This window comes from Mustela nivalis, assembly GCF_964662115.1.
Source record: "Mustela nivalis genome assembly, chromosome: 2".
Classification (NCBI taxonomy): Eukaryota; Metazoa; Chordata; class Mammalia; order Carnivora; family Mustelidae; genus Mustela; species Mustela nivalis.
The window spans coordinates 27,408,120-27,435,523 of NC_139021.1; the positions used below are offsets into that span (position 1 = coordinate 27,408,120).

General features: G+C 35.5%; 1 long non-coding RNA gene across 1 annotated transcript in view; it reads left to right on the forward strand.

Moving 5' to 3' along the window:
- The window catches only part of LOC309859413, a 169,083-nt gene that overhangs the window by 130,645 nt on the left and 11,034 nt on the right, over window positions 1–27,404 (forward strand). The window contains exon 4 of the long non-coding RNA XR_014308675.1: window positions 23,539–23,613. This is a non-coding gene — a long non-coding RNA (uncharacterized lncRNA). The remainder of the gene's footprint in view (window positions 1–23,538; window positions 23,614–27,404) is intronic.

The following is a 27,404-nucleotide window of genomic DNA, read 5'->3' on the forward strand; positions in this document are numbered from 1 at the left end:
GGGCACATATTTCATGGAGCACTGGGTGTTGTATGCAAACAATGAATCATGGAACACTACATCAAAAACTAATGATGTGGGGCGCCTGGGTGGCTGAGTGAGTTAAAGCCTCTGCCTTCAGCTCGGGTCATGATCCCAGAGTCCTGGGATCGAGCCCCACATCAGGCTCTCTGCTCAGCAGGGAGTCTGCTTCCTCCTCCCTCTCTATCTACCTGCCTCTCTGCCTACTTGTGATCTCTGTCTGTCAAATAAATAAAATCTTAAAAAAAAAAGATTTTTTGTATGTGACTAACTGTATGGTGACTAACATAATATTTTTTAAAAATAAGCATAGTGAAAATAAATTGGATATAATATTTGGAAGTATGGATAGATTCAGAGTTTGTAGTCATTTTCAAGCAGTCTTTCAATGAAAGAGCATGACATGTTCAAAGAGGAAATTTTCCGTGAACTTTACATTCGGTGTCAGTGTGCCATTGAATGCACTAACCAAGCACAAACATTATTTCATGATTCAATCACAAAGAAACTGTTATAATCCCATTTTTCTTTGAACCTAGCTCTACATTTGTTTCTAGTCATTCTTACTTTAATTTGATTTATTAGAAAATTTTGGTGACCTCAGATTTCCTTTACTGATAATGTTTAAATCCTCCCCTCCCCCACCGTGTCAAATAAATAAATAGAATCTTTTAAAAATTTATAATACAGCTATATGAGTTTTGAAAAGTGAGGTTAAAGGGTGTCTGGGTGGCTCCATTGGTTGGGCGGCTGCCTTTGGCTTAGGCTTGATTTCAGGGTCCTGGAATTGAGCTCCACATTGGGCTCCCTGCTCAGCGGGGACCCTGCTTCTCCCTCTCTCTCTGACCCTCTGACTGTATGTTCTCTCTCTCTCAAAATAAATAAATAAATAAATAAATAAATAAATAAAAATTTAAAAAAGAAATAAAAGAGAAGAAAAATGAGGTTAAGCTCAGCTCTTAGATTATAAATATTTTTACCAAGAATTCCTTTTACTAAGCTTGATGTTTCAGCACCATTTTGTGCACTTTCTTTTCACCTTATGGAACCTCCAGTTATTTGTCATCTCCCCATTCTTTTCTTCCCCAAGTGTAGATTTCTGCATTTCTTCACCAGTGTTCACCTTCCCTTATAAAATTGCTAGCTACATTTTTCTATTTGTAAAATCCTTCATTTAGTTTCAGATCAAGTACTACCCTAACTCCTTACACTTGGGAATGGTGCTGCTACCAGTTTCTTTCTTTCTTTCTTTCTTTCTTTCTTTCTTTCTTTCTTTCTTTCTTTCTTTCTTTTAAGATTTTTATTTATTTTTATTTATTTATTTGAGAGAGATCACAAGTAGGCAGAGAGGCAGGCAGAGAGAGGGGAGGAAGCAGACTCCCTGCTGAGCAGAAAGCCTGATGTGGGGCTCAATCCCAGGACCCTGGGATCATGACCCTAGCTGAAGGCAAAGGCTTTAACCCACTGAGCCACCCAAGCGCCCCCTGCTACCAGTTTCTAATTGCTGTGAGTTATTTCTGTTTATAGATCATCATAATTGAAAACGGGCATCCTCCCTTTTTTTCATATGTGGTGATTCCAGATTTAACACTACCCTGGTATTTTCAACAAATCAACTCCAAATATTCAGAGCTGTGTGGGAAGCTTTTTGTTTAAAGTTTAGAAAAGTGGAAGGAAAAGGGTTTACTTAACAGGATTTTGTATTGCAATGCCAAAAGTAACTTAATTTTGAAGTACTTGTTATCCCCAGATCTGAGTCCTCAGATCCTTGACCGCCTCCAGTTTTTGAGTGTTAAGCAACTTGCTTCAGAGTCTTTCTTTGTGTGTGTGTGTGTGTGTGTGTGTGTGTGTTTGCTTCAGAGTCTTTCATATCCAGTGTGCTTCATGCTAACCTAACTCCTAGAATTTCTATTAGTTTCATATACAAAAATACATGTTTCTGTTCCAGATCCAAAGCTGCTTCTAAAGCACTTGAAACAAAGAGTTCCCTCCCTTAGAGAAACTCTGTGTTACCAAGTGTTTAGAATGGTTTTTTCCCTTCTGTTATTGTCTTACATTTCACTCTTATTTATGTAAAGGCTAACAATCAAGCACAAAGCATCCACAGTACTCCCACAGAAATGCAATATGCCCAGTTGACACTCAAGAATTTTGTTTGGTAAGTCATACTTTTTACTAAAGGACCTAACTTTTTACATCTGTGTAATTTATACATATATAAACTTTGGTGAGTTGCATAAAGCAATTCAAACTGATTTAGAGAAATTAAATTAATATAGGCTGAAAATGAGATGTACAGGAATATGAATGCCATTTTGAGATTGATATCTAAAACTTAACACAATATTTTTACCATTAATCTATTATAATATGACGATTGTCAACCAGAGTCTATCATCAGAATCATCAGTTATGGTAAAATGGACTTGTGGACAGAATACCTATGGTATTATGGATGAAGACTATTCATTGAGCCCACAGTATAGGCCTCCACTGCCTGAGTTTCTATTTATTTTCTCAGTGTACATCCTGCTAGCAACTAAAAGAATACTGATCTCCAAATATTCGTTTTAGAAAAAAAAGAATGGCTGTCTGATGGTAAGTTGACTACATTTAATTTTTTTTTGAACTTCTGATGGGGAAACAATTCATTTTGACTGAAATTTCACATTTTTTAAGGTACAGATTTTTTTTTAAAGATTTTATTTATTTGACAGAGAGATTACAAGTAGGCAGAGAGGCAGGCAGAGAGAGAGGAAGGGAAGCAGACTCCCTTCTGAGCAGAGAGCCCTATGTGGAGCTTGATCCCAGGACCCTGGGACCATGACCTGAGCTGAAGGCAGAGGCTTAACCCACTGAGCCACCCAGGTGCCCCCAGGTATAGAATTTTATTGCCTGTTCACATGGCTTTAGGCAGTATCACTTAGGAGCATTACAAGAGGTCATGAATTGTTTGTATCATTAACATAGTATGCTGTATAATGTTACATCAAACCTAATAACTCACTTTATAACCAAAGAAGTGGAGAGTGAACACAGGACCATGGGATCCACTGGCTGTGGATCATATAACAAACTTTCCCAAAGCTGTTGACCTGATAAAAATGAAGAAGTAGCTCCTTGCTATCACACCTTCATAACCATCTTGAAAATGAAACCCTGGAGTGAAAAGACACTACACCCCATGATGCTATACATACATACTCTAAGTCAAAGATCAAGATAGAGCGATCAAGATCACCCTATCAAATCAAAGATCAAGATCAAGATAGAGTGTTGTGTGTCTGGGAATGGATGCCAAGGGGAAGAATTAGGAATAACTCCACTTGACATTAATTCTGATTATCAGCTATGGAATACATACTTAATAGTCTCTGAAATAGTAGTCTCAATGGTTTTGTTTGTTTTTACATAGGGAAATAATCCACCATGGGATACAAGCCAACATAGAATCACAGCATTGTTAAGTTTTAGCTGCTGCCTGATCATTCTAGGTTCCTTTTGCCAAAAGCCCATCAAGCAAAACTAGAATAGAATATGTTAGAATAGAATAGAATAGAATAGAACAGAATAGAATAGAGTAAAATAGAAGTTAACTACCATACTGGCAGATGTAATTGGTCATTGCAAGGAAGTGGTCATTTTGCTTTATAATTGATCAGGGTGGCAACTGATTGACACTCGAAAAATCTACTTGAGGCATGCTTTGATAATTATTTGTTTTAACTTTAAATGACCAACTACAGCTACTATATCCTAATAGGTTTGTGTTAACCAGTTCAGGCTCCTCAGCAGATCTGGGTCACCCCACCCGGCAAGAGACCCATTTGAGGCAGAGGGGAATCCAGAGTGGGTGATCAAGATGGAAGTGGTTAGTGTCAGTTCTGGTCTTCAAACCAAATACAAGCAAGAGTGGCAATTGTTCATATTATCTTTTTTCTCCCTGAATATTTTCTGAGCAAAAGAAACAGACCAGAATTCTAAAAATTCTGTCCCAGACAAAATGAACTTACTATATAAAGCAAGTAAGTCCATGCAACACAAGGAGGGACCTATTGTGGACACAGTGGTGTTTCATACAGATGCCGTTTTTTAAGACCAAAGAACTCGCTCCCTCAACTTTCAGAAGTATGGGCTACCAGTGATTCACAGCTCTGAGTAGGGCGTCCCCTAGCCCAAAGGACATTGTCTTGCTGAGATTTGCATCCTTCCTCAGGGAGGACTCTGGGCCAAAAAGGCCAGGCTCCTTTTTCTTAGTTGGAGATGTTGGAAGGGCCATTCCAACTTCAAAACTCCCTATGGGATTGACATGAGTTGTCAGCTCCATTCTGCTACCCGTACTCCTTTAAAAATGTTATTATCTAACACATGTTGTATTTAAATGCCTGCATGCAAATATCTGTCTTAAAGTCCGCTGTCCAGGAAATTTGGCCAATGACAAATTATTTAGAGGGACTTGAATTAATTAATTAAAATTATTTATTTATTTATTTATTTATTTATTTATTTATTTATTTGAGCGAGTCAGTGTGAGAGAGCATGAGAGGGGAGAAGATCAGAGGGTGAAGCAGGCTCCCGGTGGAGCTGGGAGCCTGATGCGCAACTCGATCCTGGATCTCCAGGATCATGACCTGAGCCAAAGGCAGTTGTTTAACCAACTGAGCCACCCAAGTGCCCCCAAATTAATTATTTTTATTAATTAAAAATTATGTATAATTCTGGTGCTTGGCTAGCTCAGTTGGTAGAGCATGAGATTCTTGATTTTGGGGTATTTGAGTTTGAGACCCATGTTGGATGTATAGATTGCATACATATATATATACACATAGATACATATATCCATAAAACAAAAAATAGAAGGAAATCCACTTAAAAAACCACTGCAGATTCACTTAAAATGAATTAAGACTTTTTATTCTGCAGACATAGTATTAGCAGCTGGAAATACCAAATTATGTAGCCATGGTTGTATTCCCTATGCACAAGTACTTTTATTTATTTTTATTTATCTGACTTCCTATAACTCTAAAACTATGATTAGATAACCTCTCTATTATTAACCTCTATTTATTTCCATGTATTTTAAAATGTTGTAATTGATTTTTCTTTTGTGTATTAAACCACATGATATTTAACATTGTAGCTCTCTCTTCATAAACATAGTTTTCCCCTCTAGAATACAATTTGTTAAATCTGGAGAAGAGGAGTGTTATCCATGTGACATGATTGCAAAACAAAAGTCTGTCATGAAGACAAATAAGAGACTACCTTCTTTTTCTTGGAGAATTCAATACTTAGAGACAGATTTTACTCTTCACAAACTTAGCTATTGTGGTTAGTTTATTACCCATCCTTGTCTAATTAAAATTGTAATAGCCAACATATAAAATGTCCATAAAGATTCCAATTTGTTTTAAAATAAGTGTTCGAAGGTTTTATTGTTTTTATTCCTAACAGTTCGTTTTTTTCTGTTGATTATTTTTCTTAGTGAATGATTTGTCATCACAGAAGATTGTTCTGTTCATGCTAATGTAGCAATTTTCTTTACCTGTTTAGTGTTTAACTTTTCAATGTTTCTAATTTTGTTAAATTATCTTGTTATAAAACTGTACTTTGCTTTGTAATTACTTAGTTATATTCAGTAAGAGGGAAAATTGAGAGATCTATAAAAATAAGCAGGAACAAATTATAAAGGATAATTAGAAACTGGAAAACAGTGAGCCCAGAAGTGATACATGCATTCTAGATACCACTTTCTTTTTTTTTTTTTTTTAACATTTCTGATCTATTTATGAATGAAGAACAAAATAATAGAGGAGATACTTTCAGAAGGAAACAGATTGGCTACTATTTGCCATTGTAAAAGGTTAAAAATAAACAGTGGTTTTAATTGTGACATCTTAGCAATTTATATATGTTACTTTGTTTCACTTGAGAAATTCAGATGGTCTAGGAGCACTTGGGTGGCTCAGTCAGTTAAGCATCGGACTCTTGACTTCAGCTCAGGTCATGATCTCAGGGTTGTGAGATTGAGCCTCAAGTCAGGCTCTGCACTGGGTGTGGAGTCTCCTTGACATTCTCTCTCACTCCCCCTCCCTGTGCCTGTCTCCTGCCTCCTCCTCCTCCTCTCTCCCTTTCTTAAAAGAAAAAATAAAGTCAGAATGGTTTAGCAAATTGTATGTATGTCTGGGAAAAGTGACACTAGTTCAACTTAAAATATTTTAACTCTGAATCTAATCGAACTAGTATGAGTCATTATTCACACTCCAAAATATTCTTGAAATTACTTTTATAGATTTTGTTTTTAAGATTTTATTTATTTGTCAGAGAGAGAGAGGGAGAGAGAGCGAGCACAGGCAGACAGAATGGCAGGCAGAGACAGAGGGAGAAGTGGGCTCCCTGCCGAGCAAGGAGCCCAATGTGGGACTCGATCCCAGGACGCTGGGATCATGACCTGAGCCGAAGGCAGCTGCCCAACCAACCGAGCCAGCCAGGCATCCCTTGAAATTACTTTTAAAAAATATACTGATTCTAGTATATTGAATTAGGATATATAGACAGTGTCTATATTTCTGAGCTATTTAATTAACATTTTAACTTATTTAAATTATTTATTTTATTCCAGACTAGATTCATGGTTAACATCAATAATTTTGCCTTATCTTAGAGGAGAAAATCTGAGTTACATAGAATTTTAGCAGAAATATGAAAAAGAACCTTTGTTTTCTTTTGAAAGTTATACCTAACTTTCTTTATGACTAACACATGGATAACTCTAATCAAACATATACCAGATAGTAGCATTGAATAATTTACAGTTGGGGAATATTTCTGGTTTAGTCTGTTGTCCCAGCACAATGATTAACCGAGATCTTTCTTAATTCTTAGAAGTGTCCTATTTGGACTAATAAGTTATGTTGTCATTCTATTTATAGATAATCAAGTCTGTGCTTATGTACAGTCCCTCTGAACTCTTTTTTCCTATCTAGTCTCACAAAAATACAATGTTATGTACTGCTTTTGGAACTCTCTGAACCCAGGGACCAGTTTCTGACACATATTAAGTGTTCAGTTTGATCTATTGCATTAAAGCTAAATTTACTAAGAGACCACCATGCTACTACAGTGCTACCATATACTGTGTGGACCTCATGAAATAGACTTTAATCTCATTTTATAAATTAAGACAATTGACAATAATTACCTTGGTCTAAGTCATATAAATAGTATAGAATTATAATTATGTAATTATGTTATACATTCATTTATTTGTGAAATATGAGTATCAACTACATATGTGCTAAAGTTACAATAATGGGTAACATTTAATGCAGGTACTCAGAAATTTTAGCATCCTAATAAATAGTGGTAATATTAATTGAATTCAAACTTCTGATTCTTTTCCAAGCTTTATTAAGGTATAATTAATATATCCAAAATTCACATATTTAATGTACACTTTTTGATAATTTGGGACATGTGCATGTCATATGAAACCATCACCATAACCAAGTTATTAAACATACTCAACAGATCCAAAAATTTCCTCTATTCTTTTGTGTGTTTATATATATGTACGTGTATACAGGTATGTGTGTGTGAAGAAAACCTGAGAACTTTCCTTTCAATACAGTATTGTTAACCATATGTACTGTGTTGTGTAGCAGTGCAGAAGATCTCTAGAACTTATTCATCTTGCATAACTGAAACTTTATATCCACTGAGCAACATTTCCTATTTGCCCTTCCCCCAAGTCCCTGGCAACCACCATTCCATTCTTTTTTTATGGCTTTGACTGTATTAAAATCCTCATTTAAGTGGAATCACACAATCCTTGTCCTTCTGTGACTAATTTCACAGAAAAATTTCTTCTAGAGTCATCTGTGTTGTCACAAATAGTGGATTTCTCCCCCCCCCCCTTAAAGATTTGTTTGTTTTAGAGAGAGAAAGAGGGCATGAGCATGGGGAAGGGCAGAGAGAGAGAGAAAGAGGGGAAGCAGACCCCTGTTCAGTGGGAAGCCAGACGTGGGGCTCAGTCTCAGGACTCCTGAGATCATGATCTGAGCTGAAACCAAGAGTTGGATGCTTAACCAACTGAGCCACCCAGATGCCACAGAGTGGATTTCTTAATTTTTTTTAAGCCAAATAGTATTCTGTATATCTCTACCCATTCATTTATTGATGAACACTTGTTTATTTGTTTTTTCCCAAATCTTTGATACTGAAACTAAGTCTTGCAGTGAACACGAGACTGCAGTATCTCTTCGAGATCCTAATTTCAATTCCTTTGGATAAAAACCCAGAAGTGGGATTGCTGGCTCATATGATAGTTCTACTTTAATTTTTTAAAGAAACTACATATTGTTTTTCATAGTGGCTGCACCATTCTACATTTCCATCAACAGTGTATGATGATTCTGGTTTCTCCACATACTCACCAATACTTGTTATCTTTTGGATTTTTTATAATAGCCATCCCAACAAGTGTTAGGTGATATCTCAGTGTGGTTTTGATCTGCATTTTTGTATGATTAATGATGTTGAGCACAGTTTCATATAACTGGTGGCCACTTGTGTGTCTTCTTTGGAAAAGTATCTATATGAAAGTCCTTTGCCTATTTTTTATTAGGTTTTTTGTTTCTTTTTGCTGCTGAGTTGTAGGAGACTCATGTATTTTAGATATTAACCCTTATCAGACAGATAGCAATTGAGACAGAAAATCAACAAGAAAACAGAATTTGAATAATACTATGGACCAAAAGGACCCAAGAGGTATATACACAATATCCCATCCAATAGAAAGAGAATACACATTTTTCTCTTTCCAGGATAGATCATATTAGGCCACAAAAGTCTTAAATTTAAGACAATAAAAACCCTATCAAGTACCTTTTCCTGCTACACTGGTATGAAACTAGAAATCAGTGACCAAAGGAAAATCGGAAAAGTCAAACTTCTAATTTTTTATCTAGCACTCTTACAAATATGACACTCTCTTACTCCTATCAACATGAATGCCACAGACAATGCATTTTCATTAGCTATGGTGTACCTACATAGGTTTATGAGGTAAAGTACCAGAAATTTCTATCATCCCATGATTTACTTTCTTCTGATATCTTTACATTAGAGTGTATATAGCTGAAGTGTTTTCAGAGGCATAATCATTAACTATATGTAAAATATATTTAGCATAATTATCATATTAATAAGCTATTCCATACACATCCACATACATACTGCATACACCTTCTTTTCCCTTTACATGATGAGTCATATTGATCAAAAGAGTGATATACAAAAAGTGATCATGACCACAAAAAGGACAAAGAAGACTTTAAACATGTAATGTGTTGAATTTTATTTATTTTTGGTTCTTTACAAAGATAAGTCACTGATAGTATAGACTTAAATAATTATTTTTAAATAAAATTCAGTTACACTCTACAAGAGTAATCTAGGAGAGTTGTCTATTCAAAAGAGATAATTCTCTCCCAAATTTACTCTTCTATTGTATTTGCACTTTTATTAAAATAGTGAATGATATTTCATGTATATATAGCATCATTTCTTCCAGACAAAATAAATTGCTTTAACCAGACTAGAAACTTAAAATATTGAGAATAACTTTTTTTTAAAGAATTTATTTATATAACAGAGAGAGAGAGATCACAAGTAGGCAGAGAGAGAGAGAGGAGGAAGCAGACTCCCTTCCAAGCAGAGAGCCCGATGCGGGACTCGATCCCACGACCCTGAGATCATGACCTTAGCCAAAGGCAGAGGCTTAACTCACTGAGCCACCCAGGCACCTGAGAGTAACTTTTAAGATGTCATTTTTTGCCTTACATTTCATTTGATGGCAAAGGCAATTAATAGCTCCATGTTAAAACTAATCACATAAGTAGAAATGGTACAAACTAGAATGTCAGAAGGAAAATATGCATAATTCATAATTAAATGATAAATTATAATACATTAATAAAGTATCCTGGAAGAATTTCCATGAGGAATATGTATTCTGCTGCTATTTGGTAGAATGGTCTGTTAGGTTTTATTGGTTTAAAGTATTTTTCAGATTCATTGTTTCCTTTTTTATTTATTGTCTGATGATCTATCCATTGTTGAAAGTGAGATACTGTAATCTCTCACTGTTACTGTAGTGTTGTTTATTACTCCCTTCATATCTGTTAGTATTTGCTTAACACATTTAAAAGCTCTGATGTTGAGTGCATATATACTTAACAATTGGTATCTCCTCTTGATTAATTGATCCCTTTTCATAATATAATGACCTTTGTTTCCTGCTAATGTTTTTTTAACTAACATCTATTTTGTCTGATATAAAATAGCTATTTCTGCTCTCTTGGTTTCCATTTGCATGAAACATCCTTCCACATCCCTTCACTTTGAGCCTATGTGTATCCTTGAAAATAAAATGTATCTCTTGAGGAACAGAATATAGTTGTGTCTTATTTTTTGTTGTTCTTTTGTTTTTGTTTTAATCCATTCGTTCACGCTATACAATTTGATGGGAGAATCCGAGCCAATAAACTGCTTTGGGGGCCTCAGCTATTGGTGTGCACTTGCATGGCTGTATCACCTTGCCACAAGTCTGCACGTGGCATTGGAGGCCAATAACAGGTGTCAGGCCAGCAGTGTGCAAATACATGGCTGGAGGGGCTGGCCTCTAGAATGCACACAGCAGTAAGGGTTAACTTTGGGGGTGTAGTGTGGCACTCTACACTAATGTAGCCATCAAGGCCTGGCCTGGCTGCTGGTGCATGTCCTGGACTCCAGCGGGGATTAGAAAGGGAGTAGGGAGGGACTCAGGTGGTTGGAGTGAATGCAGATACCTGTGGAGCAAAATCCAGTGAAATCCACAGGGCTTCAGTTGCAGCTTTCCTGACCATTGATTTCTTCAGTGGTGAAAGCTCCTGGTGGTTGTCTGCAAAACAGACTAGGGAATGGTGGCTGTTTCTGCTGTTTCGCTGAATATAATTTTAGGAATGGTAATAAACATGGAGAATGACGTCCTATATAAGAATGCTGTCTTCATCTGCCTTTAGTACATATCATAGCTTAATAAAATTTTGATGATCTTGGAAAACATAAGAAATATGTGTGGCTCATTAAGAATTACGGAGTGCTAAGTACAGATCCTAGTATATTTTTCATCTTTTATCTAATCAACGAGATCTGATCATCTCTGTATCTCATCTTATCTGATACAATATAAAAGGTTGTATATCATTATTCTAACACCAAACTCTTGTATTCTGACGTAGAACTTCACTGTATAGCATTAACTGAAGAAGAGAACAAAACAATTTGATTCCAAACAAGTAATAAATGTAACAAAATATATTCATTTATATGTACATATGCACATAAAACATTGAAACAATTCAACATACTGTTATCAAAATTTCAAGAGAGTGGGAAGAGTAGCTAAAGGACTATTTTATACTTAATAGAATTATAAATTATTTTCATTTTAAAAATAGTATATTTATGTGTTGCTTCTTTTTTCTCTAAGGGGCAAAATTGTATCGTAATTTTTTCAAATTTTGAAATGGCCAGGTTACTGGTGTTGCATATAATTTTATTTATAACATTTTTGGCATTTCTAGTGCCTTTTACTAACCTTTATTTGTTTCAGTTTCTGATATTATTAAAAAAATAGATAAATAAAATAAAATTATACCAGACAAGTTAACAGGAGAAGAAGACTTTCTTCAAGACTACTGACATAGGGGGATGCCTGGGTGGCTCAGTTGGTTGAGCTGCTGCCTTCGGCTCAGGTCATGACCCCAGTGTCCTCGGATGGAGTCCCGCATCGGGCTCTCTGCTCAGCAGGGAGCCTGCTTCTCCCTCTGCCTCTGCCTGCCACTCTGTCTGCCTGTGCTTACTCTCTCTGACAAATAAATAAATAAAATCTTTAAAAAAAAAAAAAGACTACTGACATAGGGAAAAAAGATTAATTTCCCTCCACTGAAATGAGAGGTAAAAGAGAGTTAAAGCGTTGATGTGAGCTAGTACAAAAGCACGGGGTTGGGGTGAAGGTGGGAGGACTTTAAGGTGGAGATTGGTCGATGTGATCAAAGTGTCTGCTAATTGATGCATGTCAAAGTTAGGCCCCTACCCTTCCACACAGACAAAGAGTTAGGGTCTCTATATTTCCTGATGATTGTATTTCAAAGAGATGGCTCCAGGTCTTTGAGAAAATCATTCCTGGGTTGTAAAGCTGGCAAGATGCTGGGAAAAAATTTACATCCCAAACGGACAGAGAAAGAATTTATGGTTTTAAGTTTTACAAAGTAAGTTTTTTTTGTTTGTTTGGTTGGTTGGTTTTGTTTTGTTTTCCCTAAGAAAAAGGGGGTCAGGGGCTTATAATCAGGAAGAAACCTATCAAAAGTTTAGACAAGCTTAGGGGAATGTTGAGGCCTTCTTGGTCAATATATGTATGTAACTACCAAAAAGGCTTTTGACCTAAAAATAAGCAGATTTTGTACTGGAGATCTTAATAAACCCTTTTCACTCACTTTTTCTTTTTTGCCTCTCAGTCTCAGCCTTCTCCTCCTCCTCTTCTTCCTCCTTTTCTTCCTTTTCCTCCCCCCAATTCTCCTCTTATTCTCTTCCCCTTCCCCTCTTCCCCCTCCACCTCCTTCTCTTCCTCTTCAGGGCTTCAGTTGCCCTCTCCTCCTCCTTCTTTTCTGTCTGTAACTGAGAAAAAGGTCATGAGGATAATCCACTATCATTTATAAGAAATTAAATTTAAAATATGTTAGAACAAGAATAAAAAGAATATTGTTAAAGGTTTCCCAAGTTAATAAGCTTTTCCACCAAGTGATTTGATCAGCAATTTTCAAGCTTTAGTTAATTACTCTACAGAATTGCAGAGTAAATTATCGCACTTTTCTACATGTTTTTCTCCTATTGCTTATGCAAAGAATCAATTATTCATATTTATAAAAAGAAAAGAAAAATACTGCTATGGTTTTGTTACATTTATGTAACTTTGAGTTGATATTCTCTACAGATAATTTATTAAGTACGAATGTACTGACTCTCAGAAGTATGGGTCATGGACTATGCCTTTCTTTAATGTAACTCAGTGGATTAAGTCAGTGCCTCCACACAGTGGGTGCTCCACAAGACCTGGACAAATTCAAAAATAAATGAATGATACTGTGGGTATTTGGTCTGATTTTAATTGTAGGAAGGTTAGCATTAACCTTCATAATATCAATTAAAAACCTTGTTATTTTTATGAAAAATTAAGTTCTTTAATTTAGCAATGTATAAAGGGTTAAAAATCCTCTTCAATGCTAGTTTTGAAAGCTCATTTATGAGCCTAATAAGGACTTGACTTTTAATAGTGTAGGAGTCAATTTTATGGGGAAAATAAGTGTTCATTTGGTTACTATATTCTTTTTATTTCTAAATTACTGCCTTTTTCTCTAGTATTATATTGTAATCATTCAAGTTCCTCTTCAAATTAATAGGTGGCCACTTGCAATAGAAAATCCTTTGATCACCCCTGGAAGAGGTCTCAGCTCTCTTTAGGTAACATTTTGAAAAGATTTCTTCTTATTACTGTTACTTTAACACAAAAGTCACCCACTCTTTCTCAACAAACTTTGATAAACAAACATACAATTGCCCTGACCACCACCATAATATTAGTGGTTTATGAGCAACAAGATGGAAGAGAGGGCAAGGATGTCTTCTAGGGGCATTAAGAAGAACCAGGAGAGGGGCGCCTGGGTGGCTCAGTGGATTAGAGCCTCTGCCTTCGGCTCAGGTCATGATCTCAGTGTCCTGGGATCGAGCCCCGCATCGGGCTCTCTGCTCAGCTGGGAGCCTGCTTCCCCCCCCCCCCTCTGCCTGACTATGTGCCTACTTGTGTTCTCTCTCTCTCTGTCAAATAAATAAATAAAATCTTTAAAAAAAAAAAAAAAGAAGAAGAAGAAGAAGAACCAAGATATAAGGTTCAAGGTTCCCAGGTCTCAGCTAGAACATGGCCTGGGGGTATGTTCTAGCAGTCTCAGATTGGAAGAGACTGTATTTGTTTCTTCTCTGGTGATGGGAACTGGCAAAGCCAAACCAACTTGAATCTGAGGCAGCTGTCACTGTTGGGGCCTTGCCTTGGGTTCAGTGGAATTACTAGCAAGCCTAGTGTTGGGGGTAAAATGCAGAGGAAAACTACTTGATACAGAGCCAGTAAGCCAATGTTCTCAAGCAGATGATTCTTTTTTATCAGATGAAATCTCAGGCAGAATGCCAACATGTAAAACAGAGTGGATCTACTCCGGTCTGATTGAAGTTGGGGAGGGGGGTGTTTCAGAAGTCACAGACTTTCATCTTCTCTGAGACACCTCAACAGAACCATGGTACTGTGAAGCAGTTTTAACCCTGGGATATCTGAAATGAAAAAAAGGGCCAGAGAGGTTAGGTAAATTTCCTAAGCCCCTGCCTCCCAGGCCAACAGGCTTTTCCCTCCACTGCCTACCACTTCCACAAACAAACAAACAAACAAACAAAAAACTGGTTATATAGTCTTAAGTGTGCCACATACATGTTTATTTCATATGCAACATCTAATAAGTTAACAAATGTAGCAGTCCCTGACATGTCCATCCTAAGCCTATCCCACTATTGTATTTTATTTTTTTCTGTATATATTTTTTTCTTTCTTTAAAAGAAAGAAAGAAAAAGATTTTTTAAGAAGATTTTATTTATTTTTTTGGATAGAGAGATAGGGAGCACAAGTAGGCAGAGCAGCAGGCAGAGGGAGGGGGAGGAGCAGGCCCTCTGTTGAGCAGGGAACCCAAATCAGGGCTCTATCTAAGGACCTTAGGATCATGACCTGAGCCAAAGGCAGATGCTTAACCAACTAAGCCACCCAGGCGCCCCTATTTCTTTAAATTCAGTTAGCCAACATATCATTAGTTTCAGATGTAAAGTTCAGTAATTCACCACTTGCTATATACTGCTATTGTATTTTAGATGCATTTAACATTTTGGTTTTCCAGGTTCACAGCTAAAGAGGAATTTTGTCTTAGGAGTAATCAAACCTTGAGTCATATATGATTTAGTTGCTATTTAGGTGAGACTTTGGATTTTAGACTCTAGAGTTGATGCTGGAATGGGGATTGGGGAAAGTAATTAATTAATGTGCATATGAAAAGAACACAAATTTGGGGGGGCCATGGGCAAAATGTTAAAGACCAAATATTTGCTTCTCCCCTAAATCCATGCGTTAAACACTACCTCTCCATCTCTCCTGATGTGATGCTGTTAGGAAATAGAGCCTTTAAGAGATAAGTAGGGTTAGATGAGATAATGAGGGTATAGCTTCATGAAGAGATTAGTACCCTTACAAAAGTTACCAGAGAAAGAAGTTGCTTCCCCTCTTTGCCATGAAAGACACAGTAACTTGGTAGTCTGCAACCCCAAAGAAAATTTTCACCAGATTTGGACTAGCTGGCACCCTGATCTTGGAGTCCCAGCCTACATAATAAGAAATAAATTTCTGTTGTTTAAAGCTACCCAGTTTATAGTGATGTGTTACACAAGTCCAAACTGAGTAAGACATTTATGTTATCACATTCCATTCTCAACAGTTAACATCATCTACATTTAAAAGATAGGAAGATTTACTTCAGAGATGTCATCTTACTATATCCAGGTTGCAAAGCTGTTGTATTGTGGAGTTAAGATTTGAACCTAAAGCAGTTTGTTCCAAGGCCAAACTCTATGCCTAAGTTACTCTTCCTCTGTTCTGTTTATTAAATTATTGTGGGGGGGGAGGAAAGAGTACACACGCTTAGATTTCTGCTCAGGTTTTGATCATTAAAATATAAGTACGGTACATGCATGGTTATTGAAATCCATAAGAACACTTTTCAGAGCACTTGAGGAAGAGAGAAATTACATGAAGTAAATGTCTGGATTCTGTCCTCAAGAAGTTTATAATACAGTTAGAAAAAAGTAAGACAAAAACAAATATGTATGACTCATAGATTTCTTTGTTGTGAAAGGAACACTTAACCTAAGATGTACCATCTCAGTAAGTTTTTAAAATATATATACACTAGTCTCAACTGTTAGCATGCTGATGTACAGTTTATTTCTAGGATACTCACCTTGCATAACTGAAACTTTGTAGCTTTGGTTACTACCTCCTTGTTTCCCTTTCTCTCAGACCCTGGCAACCACCATTCTACTGTCTGTTTCTATGAGTTCGATTATTTTAGATTCCTCATGTAAGTGTAACATGTATTTGTCCTTCTGTGTCTGGCTTATTTCACTGAATATAATGTCCTCTGGAGTCATCTGTGTTGCTACAAATGCCAGGATTCTTTTTTTTCTTTCTTTGAAGGTTGAATCTGTTCCCTCATATATACATATCACATTTTCTTTCTTCATTTGTTGATGGACATTTCAGTTACTTCTATGTCTCGGTTACTATGAAAATCACGAGTATGGATATCTCTTTAAAATCCTGATTTCAGTCCCTTTGGATATATACCCAGGATTAAGATTTCTGGATTATATGGTAGCTCTATTTTTAGTTTTTTGAAAAATTTGCACACTGTTTCCATAGTGTCTTCATAAATTCATATACCCATCGTCATGTTCAAGGGTTCCCTTTCTCTATAACCTGGCTAATACTTCTTATTGGTTTTCAGTATAATAGCAATAACAACAGGTGTGAGGTGATATCTCTTCTTTGGAGACATGTCTATTCAAGTCTTTTGCCCATTTTTAAATTGAGATACTGTTTTTAATTGTTAGATTTTATTATTACTATAATTATTATTACTATTGAGTTATTTGAGTTTCTTACATATTTTGGGTTTTAACCCTCCATCAGATATACATTTTTGCAAATACTTTCTCCTATTCCATTGGTGGACTTTTCATTTTGCTGTGTCTTTATTTTACCATGCAGAAACTTTTTAGTTTGTTATAAGTCCCACTTGTTCATCTTTGCTTTTGTTGTTTGTGCTTTTGGTGTCCTATCCAGAAAAAAAAAAATATTCTTTAGACTAGTGTCAAGGAGATTTTCCCCTATGTTTTCTTGTAGGAATTTTATGGTTTCAGGTATGACTTTTAAGTCCTTAAGTCATTTTGAGTTAATTTTGTCACTCTTTTGAGTCTTTGTGACTCTATTTGAATATGATGATGATGATTATTAATCGGAGGGAGACTTGTTTTTTAGACTCAAATAGAGTAAGTATGAGACTGTTTTTTAAGGTATAGAGTTTTAGGGGCACCTGGGTGGCTCAGTAGGTTAAGCTTTGGACTCTTCCTGTTGGCTCTGGTCATGATCTCTGGAGGGATGGAGTCCCAAGTCAGGCTCCATGCTCAGCAGGAGTCTGTTTGGGATTTTCTCTCTGGCCCTTCCCAACCCCCACTTTCCTTCCCCTGCTCACACACTTGCTCTCTCTCTGTCTCTCAAATAAATAATTAAAAAAAAAATAGATGGAGCTTTATGCAAACAAACTTTGTGGCAGTGGCTGTTTTTTAAGAGTAAGTTTTCTGATGACAGGAAGCATCTTATATTTTTTCTTAACTCCAGTGTTGGTCATGGTACTTAGAGCATGATATGCATTCAGGTAATCACTAACTTCTATGATATCTATTAGAACATGGATTTATGTATTTCAAAGTATAGAAATCATGTGGTGTGCACACTTTTTAGCTTTAGTAAATGAATTGCATGTTAAAAATTATTGTTAATACTTAACAGAATTTGGTTATTCAGAATTTTTTTTAATTGTATTTGTCAGAGAGAGAGAGAGCAAGAGTGGGAGTGTCGTTATCCTTCGTTTAATTGTCAAAGTCACTCAAGTCTTAAAACTGTGACTATGTGGGTAGGGATTTGTAAACAGAAGTTAAGTGAATATTCTTGTAACAAATTTAACATGTAAGTATATAATTATGAAGCTTACATATAAATGTTTCTTTTTACAGGCAATTCTAAAGGAAAATCACATTTGTAGCACATCTAAGATACAAATCACCTTAGTTTTAGAAGAAAATAATGTTTTTAGATAAATTACTTTTACATCTAAAACAATTATAAATTATTATATATACTGTGGATATATAAGATGCTGTAGAGCAAAATATAGGTTTTTTTCCCAGTGTTTTTTATTTGAGTGTGATTTGATATAGGATAGACTTTTTTTCCAGGCTGGCTTACACTGAATAAAACTGAATATGAATTATTCAACAATATATTTTTCAACATTCTTCTTCTTCCGCAATATGAGAAACAAATTTTACTTCCTGCAACAAATAGTGACTAGGTTTAATGTGCTTTCCTAGAAGAGTGTCGAGTTCTAACAAGTAAGTTGCCAATTTCTCTTTGAATAATCAAATGTTGCAGATAGAAATCATGTCTCTGGAATGAAAACAATAACAGTATTTAATATAATTGAGAGTATTTGCCAATTTAATATTCTTCATTTTCCCCAACCTAGTAACATCTGTGAAAAAGTGAAATCACAGCTGTCAGGTATCATGGATTCATTAGATTCTAAATATGTCTTAAAATAAACATGGCATTATTTGATCTGTTAGTTGCCTTCTTGTGTTCTTTGTAATTAGTGACAAGTAAATTGCTGTTAAAGAATTAGGACCAAGAGCATTAACAATGTAAGCAAAGTTATATAGGCAAGCTTAGAATTTTCTGGATATTTGCATATAAGTCTGATTACTTATTTTAAATGATCTGATTATAGTGTCTCCAGATATACTAAGTGAGCAAAATAACTGTTCCTAGGATTTCAAATAAAATTCTGGGCTAGTATCAAAGCCTTCACATTATTCCAGAAAGTCTGCACATTCTGCTGTTCTTGGGTTGAGTTCATTAGTAATATACATTTACAAGACTTGTCAATTGAAAATATATCTGATTCCCAACACTGTACATCATTTTCAGATGAAATAAAAGTAATGTGAAACTTATGCATAATTCATTTAGAAAATATATATTCTGTTCTTACAGAAAATGACCAACTTGGCTTTCACTTTTTAAGTAAAATATATACATGCAAATTATTAAGCTAACCAAATGATGATTCTGAAAACAGAGAAGAAGTAACAATAAGATTTTTAAAAAGAGAAAAATATATTGGGGTGCCTGGGTGCCTTAGTTGATTAAGCATCTGACACTTGATTTCAGCTCAGGTCATGATCTCAGGGTTGTGAAATGGAGCCCCATGTCAGGTGGTACACTCAGTGTGGAATCTGTTTGTCCCACTGCCTCTGCCCCTAACCCTATTTATGTGCCCTCTGCCCCACCCCCGCTACCTCCAAAATAAATAAATACTTTAAAAAAGAGAGAAAAGTATAGATCAGGTTTACTTGTAAAGGTTTATTAAAAGTCCTAAGTAACATATTAGATATTTTTTAATTAACATATAATGTATTATTTGCTTCGGGGGTTGAGGGTCTGTGAATCATCAGTCTTACATAATCCACAGCACTCACTGTAGCACACACCCTCCTCAGTGTCCATAATCAGCCACCATATCCCTACCCCCCTGTCCCCCAGCAACCCTCAATTTGTTTGCTGAGATTAAAAGTCTCTTATAGTTTGTCTCCCTCCCCGGTCTCATCTTGTTTCATTTTTTTCCCTCCCTTCCCCCCACGAACCCTGCCCTGCCTCTCAGATTCCTTACATCCGAGAGATCATATGATAATTCTCTTTCTCTGAGTGACTTATTTCATTTAGTGTAATACCATCTCGTTCCATCCATGTAATTGCAAAATGGTGAGATTTCATATCTTTTCACAGCTTCTTTATCCATTCATCTGTTGATGGACATCTTGGTTCTTTCCATAGTTTGACTATTGTGGACATTGCTGCTATAAACATTCGGGTACATGTGCCCCTTTGGATCACTACATTGGTATATTTAGGGTAAATACCCAGTAGTGTGATTGCTGGGTGGTAGGAAGCAATAGTACATTTAAAATAATAGCACTATAACTGTATTACTGGGAATATAGAGGCCATGATATTAGAAGAAGGATACCCTAAAAGAAAGTGGGTTAGCAATGACAGACATTTATTTATCTCTCATATAATAGTAAAAAATAAGCGTCCAGCTGATGGGATAGTTCTGCCATCCTTAACATGTGGGTTCCAAGAATATACCAATCATGAGAAGAAAAGTCTAGAATAAAGGAAATGACCCAGAAGCTTGTCACATTGCTTATACTGACATATTGAGTCTTAAGCCACATGGGTAAAATTCTGTCTTCAGCTGAGGAGCCATGATCCCGCTAGAGAGAGAAAGAGGAGAATGGTGACCTCTGCCACTCCCCATTTGAGTGTATCCATCGCACTGTTCTTCCTGCAAAAAGAATATGGATTTCCTTTTCAAGGAAGAAAAACAACAGTGCTATCATTTATGGCATCAGGCTGACAGTGAAGGAACTCTGGGTTGATGCAAAGTCCTTTCTATTACATCTTATCAGGATTCTATACAGGCTGGTATCATATTAACTGAAAGAAAAGTTGTTCTCCCTTCTCCATTCCTCACCATAAACCTATTATGTAATGTGGAATTGAAAGAAGAATATTGTATTTCATCTCTTCAGGGCATAAACAATGAAACTCCTATCAGTCAGTTGCCACTGACTAACAAAGGGAAAGGTTTATAAAGTCTATTTACCCTGGTCATGGAGTAAATTCCTTATTTAGCCTGTTTGACAACCCAATGTTCAACTCTTTGAATAATTTTTCTCTCGTTTTTCATGGCCCCAGCATTAATTTTGCATCCTTTTGTTGCATTTGCTATTGTCATTCACAGCCCAAACAATAGAAATTTCATAGGCAGTTTCCTGATGGGACAAGTTTGGTGATATGAAGATTGCATTGGGGAATTGAGTTTATGTAGGCCAAACTTGCGGTTTCTTTAAAACAAAATTCTCTCTAAAAATCTGCAAGATTCAGGAACTATCAATAAATTCTCTGTGAAAGTAATTCATGTAATGTTTTCTTTCCAGTAATTGTTCATAAAGGCATCAAATAATGTGGTAGCTTTAAAGCATATATGTCTCTTAGAGAAACAGACAAAAATTAGTTATGTTTTCATAAGGCTATAAAAATACTATCTGAAATACTTAGTTTTCATAAAGGAAATAAATATTCCTTCCTTTGTGTACATATGTATAAATTTTCAGAAAGTCTTCATCTGATAATAAATAAATTTCAGATGACTGGGATTGAAAAGTCAACGGAGTAGCAAGTAAGCTAGTTAGTGATACAAGAATTAGATGGCTTAGTATTAGGATAATGATATATAACCTTTTTTATATTATGAGAATAAAATCCTTATCAGAAAAAAGATGAAAAGTTCACTAGGATTTCCACAACTCAGAGAAAACTCTACTAGAATTATTCTATAACTCTACCATCATTCTGTAAGGTTTTTAATAAACCAAACATATTTTATATTGTCCAAAACTCATCAAATTTTTATTGAGCCATGATATGTAGTAAAAGTTGATAAAGATAGCATTGCTATATATGATGGTATTTTCAGTTTTTCTTGCCATTCCTAAAATTGTATTTAAAGGAAACTATGTTCATGTTTCTATATAGACAGAAATTGTAAGATAGTACATAAGCACATTAATTTGAGCAACCTTGAATTGGGTTCTAAAAAAAGTGAAGCAGTAAAGAGTAGAGAATAAATTTTTTTTCACTCTATTGAAATAAATCTCTCATAAGTATGTTGCTGTTAAACTTCAGCAGTAGGAAAACTAACCTGAGATACAGCATTCAAGGAGAATATACATAAGCTCTATTCTGAAAAATCTCTTATTAGAATCAGTTAAAAACAGTAGAAATGGTTATGGATTTTACTAATGCTAGCACAAACCACTAATGAGAAGCCAGTCAGTGGAATTGTTTGGAAAGAAGAGAACTATAAATCACAAATTAATCTTAATCAGGAATTATAAGAAAAGGAAATGAGGGAAAGAGGAACATTACCTTTAGATACAATGGCACTTAAATTGGATGCATTCACTAACACAAAAGAGAAAATTATTTCTAATGGTTGTATATTTTTTCCTGTATTTAATGTTTGAGTTCTGTATTCCATGACCTGATGGGATTTTTCTTACAAATATTTCAGACAGCATTGTTGTGTTACTTTATATAGTATTCCTAAATTTCTATGGTAAGTTGTAAAACATAGATGGATTTTGAAATACTTTAAGAAAACAAGATAATATGTAAACAACAAGCGTGACACATAAATCTGATGTGGGCTTTTTAATTTTAATTTTCTTTTAGTTTTTGTTCAATAATTGACAAAATTTGACTCATAAAAGGATTAAAATGATTGTAATTAACATTATCAATCTAGTAACATTTCAGCTGTTAACAGTAGCAATAATACATTCAACACTAACGAGAAATGTTCTTCCTTGGAAGCTTTCCAAGCCATATTTTAAGGGTGTAGGAAAAAAGCGTATGTCGTATAGATCTCCCAAACTATATTTAAGGATTTCATACTTAAGCATTCTCTAATAGGAGAATGGAGAAGAGTGAAGGCTGTCCTTTGTTACCACAGCATAGGCAGTTGTCACAGTGCAATGGTGGCATCTATTGGCATGTGGTATATATGACATGAAATTGCTTGGATTTTTTCCCAAGTCTTGCTTTCCTAGAGCATGCCATGTCTAGATGTTGAGAATATATGTTTCAATCAGCACTGAAAGGCAACATTAAAAACAATCAAGAAGATCTTTATTTTTACTATCAGTCATAAAGAAGAATGAGAAGAAAAAACGTCATATTTAGCTTATGACAGTTCCATGTTCGTCACTGTGTTCCAAGGTTATTCAGATAAGGCATACTAAAGTGTAACAAATGAAGATCAGAAAGTCTATTATAGATCATAATAGGTAGGTAGGTAGATAGATAGATCAGATAAATATAACAAACATTGAGCTACACAATGAAAAGTAAAAAGGACATTATGGCCCTAGGAATTTTGTAACCTTGTCATAAAGGCATATTAAGTAGAGGATCATAGAAATATGTAGTTACTCATGTGAATAAATTAAGAAACTTAATTGAATGAAGAAAAATAATTCAGGAAGGTAATGTTAAGATAGCATAGATATGCTAGAGATTACACTATTCGATAAGAAATGTCCTACATGAAAGTAACCTTCTTTGCCTTTTATTTTGTGATAGAAGTGGTTAATTGATTCATGGTTTTTTCCACCTAGAAATTTAATTCAACAAATTACTGAACTTTGCAGTTAGCCTACCCGAATAACGGCAGAGATGCCTTATGGTTACTTTGTGTTACTGCAAGCTACATGGAATGGCTAGAGTAAGGGCACTGTATCTGTGTGCGTTCAACAACCCAAGGCTGAATCAACTCAGGACAATGTTCCATTCTAAGAACTCTTACCCTAGATGGAATCTGTTTGTTTTGAAGTACCTTTATTCATTTATCTCTTTTTTTCCAGAATCCAATAACGTGATCTCTTACTCCAGGAGCACAGGGCGCCCTGCTGTATACACTGCCAAACATGTCTCTTGAGGTATGTAAAAACAAAACTGTGTTGTTACAGCTGTGGTTGGTTGTGGGTGTGTGTATTCATCTTTTTTCTTTTTTTAATTCTGTGTATTATCATGTTTTGACATAAAGAAAATGTAAAAACAAAACAAAACACCTTTCACTTTAGGGAGAGACTGCCCCAATTAGCCAATTCTTAGAGATAGCAAGAAACTTACAAATCCTGTCTTTGATATGCAGACTAACCAAAACAGAGCCATACTTCTTTCTGGCCTGTGTATTCCAGAAAACAGTATTCCTCTGTTTAATCACTCCAGGGCCATGTACTAATAAACTAGGGCTCTAAAGCACAGAGCCTGCTGAAATTATTCAAACAAGCCAATCCTAAATTGTTTACCCTGCCCTGTCTTACCTTTCCTGTGTAAACCCTAATAAAGGCTCTGGCTTTAACCTATTGCTCCACTCTGTTTCTGCTTCCTGTCCAAAACCTGGTGTTCCTCCTGAGACCCTACAAAGTGAGTGTGTCTCTGGTTTCTAAGGGAACTGTCATTAACACTGAAATAACCTCTCCAAGTCGTGACTCAGTCACCTTTATAAAAGAAGACCCAGGCACAAAACAGCAAGTATCAGAGAAAGAGATACAGAGAAAATTAGTTATTTGGCATTAAATGAACTTAATGAAATATGTCCTTGTATTTAAAAAAAAAAAAAAAAAGGAACTTTGATTTTGTCGGAAAGTACTTTTTCTCACAAACAGAATGCTTTGGACTATTATTGATACAAAAGAATAAATTTACTTATTTGTACCAATACTGCAAATAATTCTGCCAGTTTGGAGACATTGAGATGTGGAACATGGATCATTCTTCCTGGCTATCAACAATCATCAAGTTCCATACATAACTGCTCCATTTTCCTTCAATCTGAGTAAACACTATCTACTTTAATGCTGATAGAGCACAATGTATAAAAAGAAAACTTTATGCCACCATATGATCAATGAAAATCATTCGTATTTTATCATTGTTAAAGTTTGATATGAAAGTAAGAGGGCATAAAATTTTGAATAGCTATTAAGTAACTCAAAGGTTTTAACAGTCTTGATAAAAAAATATGGAAGTTTCATGAAAACAAAGAGTGTGCACAAATAATTTAGAATCTGATTGACTGATTTCACCCAACTACTTCCAGATCTGGAGACCTACTCTACCCAGTTACTTTTAATTGTTTTTGGAATCTCTATTGCCTTCTCTATGAAACTAAGAATACTTGGGTCCAGAGTCATACTGGACCATACATAAACTATTTATTAACATTGGGAACCTAAGAAGAATAGTTTGTGAAGTGCTGGGAGCAAAGTCCGATAGGAATAGATGCAGAGAGAGTGGGAAGAGGTGAATAGGAAACAGGTAGAGAGGTTGGACAACTTTTTGGAAGGGTTTTACTTTAAAGTGGAGGTAGAGAGAATTAAGAAGACATTTGTGTTTATTTTTAGATACTTGTACAAATCAGTTCAGACTTAATCATGGTCTGTTTCTGTTTGCAAGAGTGTCTAAAGTATAATATAATATATGGGCTGGGGATGGTTTAGCTTGGTCACATCATGGATGGACATCCTGATAGCAACTACTACTGAGTGAGCAGTCAGTATGCAGTAAGCCCTTTTCTAAGTGCCTCACATACACAATCATGTTTTCAGCTTATGGTCATGTGCATGAACACACACACACAAACACATACACATGCACACACAAAAATAGAAATATCATCTTACTTTTGTAGAAAGGAAGTAAGCCATAAATAAGTGATTTGTCAAAGACTGCAAAGATATGTAGTTGGAGAACAAAAGTCCAAACAATACATTTCTGTTACCAGAATGGGTCCCCATTCTGTTATATAAAACTCTTTCTGCTTTTGGATTTGGAGGAGAAAAACCCAGAGACCAGGTTGAAGCACATTATATATAACACAGAATGGCTTGAGAAGAGTCTGTAAAGAGGATGAGGGAGATTTTTTGAAGCTTATGTGCACCTTGAAAGTGGCTTAGAAGTGACAGTGACACCTATGAAAGATTTGCACATGTGAAAGAGATTTTGACAGTGAAATGGCCCAAATGCAGTCTATTCCAATAGACCATAAAATAAAGGCATAAAGATCATACTCATTGTATAATCATAGGCATAGAGAAGGGAGGAATGAATTCTAGAAAATGAATAATTTGCCCTGAGACATGTGGGCATAGGGAGAGAGAGAAAATCTAATATTCAGTTCCAGATTATGAAACTGGGAGACTTAGCAAATATGAAGAACAAAATCAGAATTGGTTTGGATTAAAAAAAAATTAGTGGGATTTTCTGAAACATAACCTCATAACATGGAAACTACTTTTAACGCATGAGAATGGAACTCAGGAGAGCAATCCTAATGGTAAATGCACCATTAGATGTCATCTGCATAGAATTGACATCTGTTAATTAATTCAGAAATATTTCATCACCTACTCTCCTCAAGCACTGTGGTAGGTGTTGCAATATACTATCGAGATAGAGAACTAATCTATCTGCTCTCAGCAATTTGCTGCAAAATAAAAAATATAAATACACAAACAGGTAATTAAAATATATTGTGGTAATTGCTAAGAAGTCAAGGTAGGTATTGTATTAACCATACATGAGAAGTGCTAATTTAGATTTGGAGATGGATGCCAGGGAAAGTTTTCAGTGTATATAAAATTTTCATGAGAGAAACAAGAAAATGTGCAAAATTTAAAAGTTTGGAAAGCATCTGAAAATAATGGCAAGAGAATCAAAGAAGGAACAGCTTCCTAGATAGAAGGCAAGCCAATATATAGACTTTTGGGGGGGGGGTTGGTAAGCCCTGTGAAATAGTGATTTAAGAGGAGATGTTTGACAATTTTCACATAAAGCTTTTAGATATAAAACTAGAAGAGGCATGTGACTTATACCTGAGTAGCTCCTCTCAGACAGAGGGAAGACAGCTCTCTGAACATAAATTAAAGAATACATGTCTGTTTAGGAAACAGAGACAGGAAACAAGGGCTGACACCTTCAAAAAAAAAAAAAAAAGAAAAAGAAAAGTAAAACACAGTAGTGAGAGAAAAATGTAAAGTTTGGGAATAAGGCAGAGAAATCTCTTATACTGATCAAAGTATATCAGACCAAGATACAGCCAGTCCCTAGATCCTGAACACTGAACCAGTGTAAAAACAGAAAAGGGTTAGTGAACAGAAAGCATCAAACATCAGAAGGAATTTCAAATGTGTGTTTTTATTTTTTTTTTGTTTTGTTTCTCATGGCTCTTCAATTGCATAATTTTCCATTAGATTGGACAAAGGCATCTGGTCCCTTTTCAATGGACAGGAGTCACCTAAATAAGTGATCTGTTGTACAGATTATGCCACCTTCTCCCTTTCCTCTTGCTTTTGTTCATAGCTTCTCAGACTCAAACAAATGCTGATTTATAATGCTGTAGTCTGCTCACAGTCAAAAGACCTATGTTTAGAACCAGAAAGAAATGATCTGTCAATCCATGAGAGACCTCATGCTTGCTCTCAAGTAACATGCAGTGGTGGTTGTTCTGTGACTAGCTTATTTCACTTAGCATAATGTACTCCAGGTTCATTGTTGTTGCAAATGGCAGGATTTCCTCCTTTTTTTAAGGCTGAGTAATATTGTATTGTATGTATATTGTGTTCATCTGTTGATGGATACTTTGGTTTTTGGCTATTGTGAATAGTGTTGCAATGAACATGGGAAAGCAGATATCTCTTTGAGATTTTGATATCATTTTTGGGGA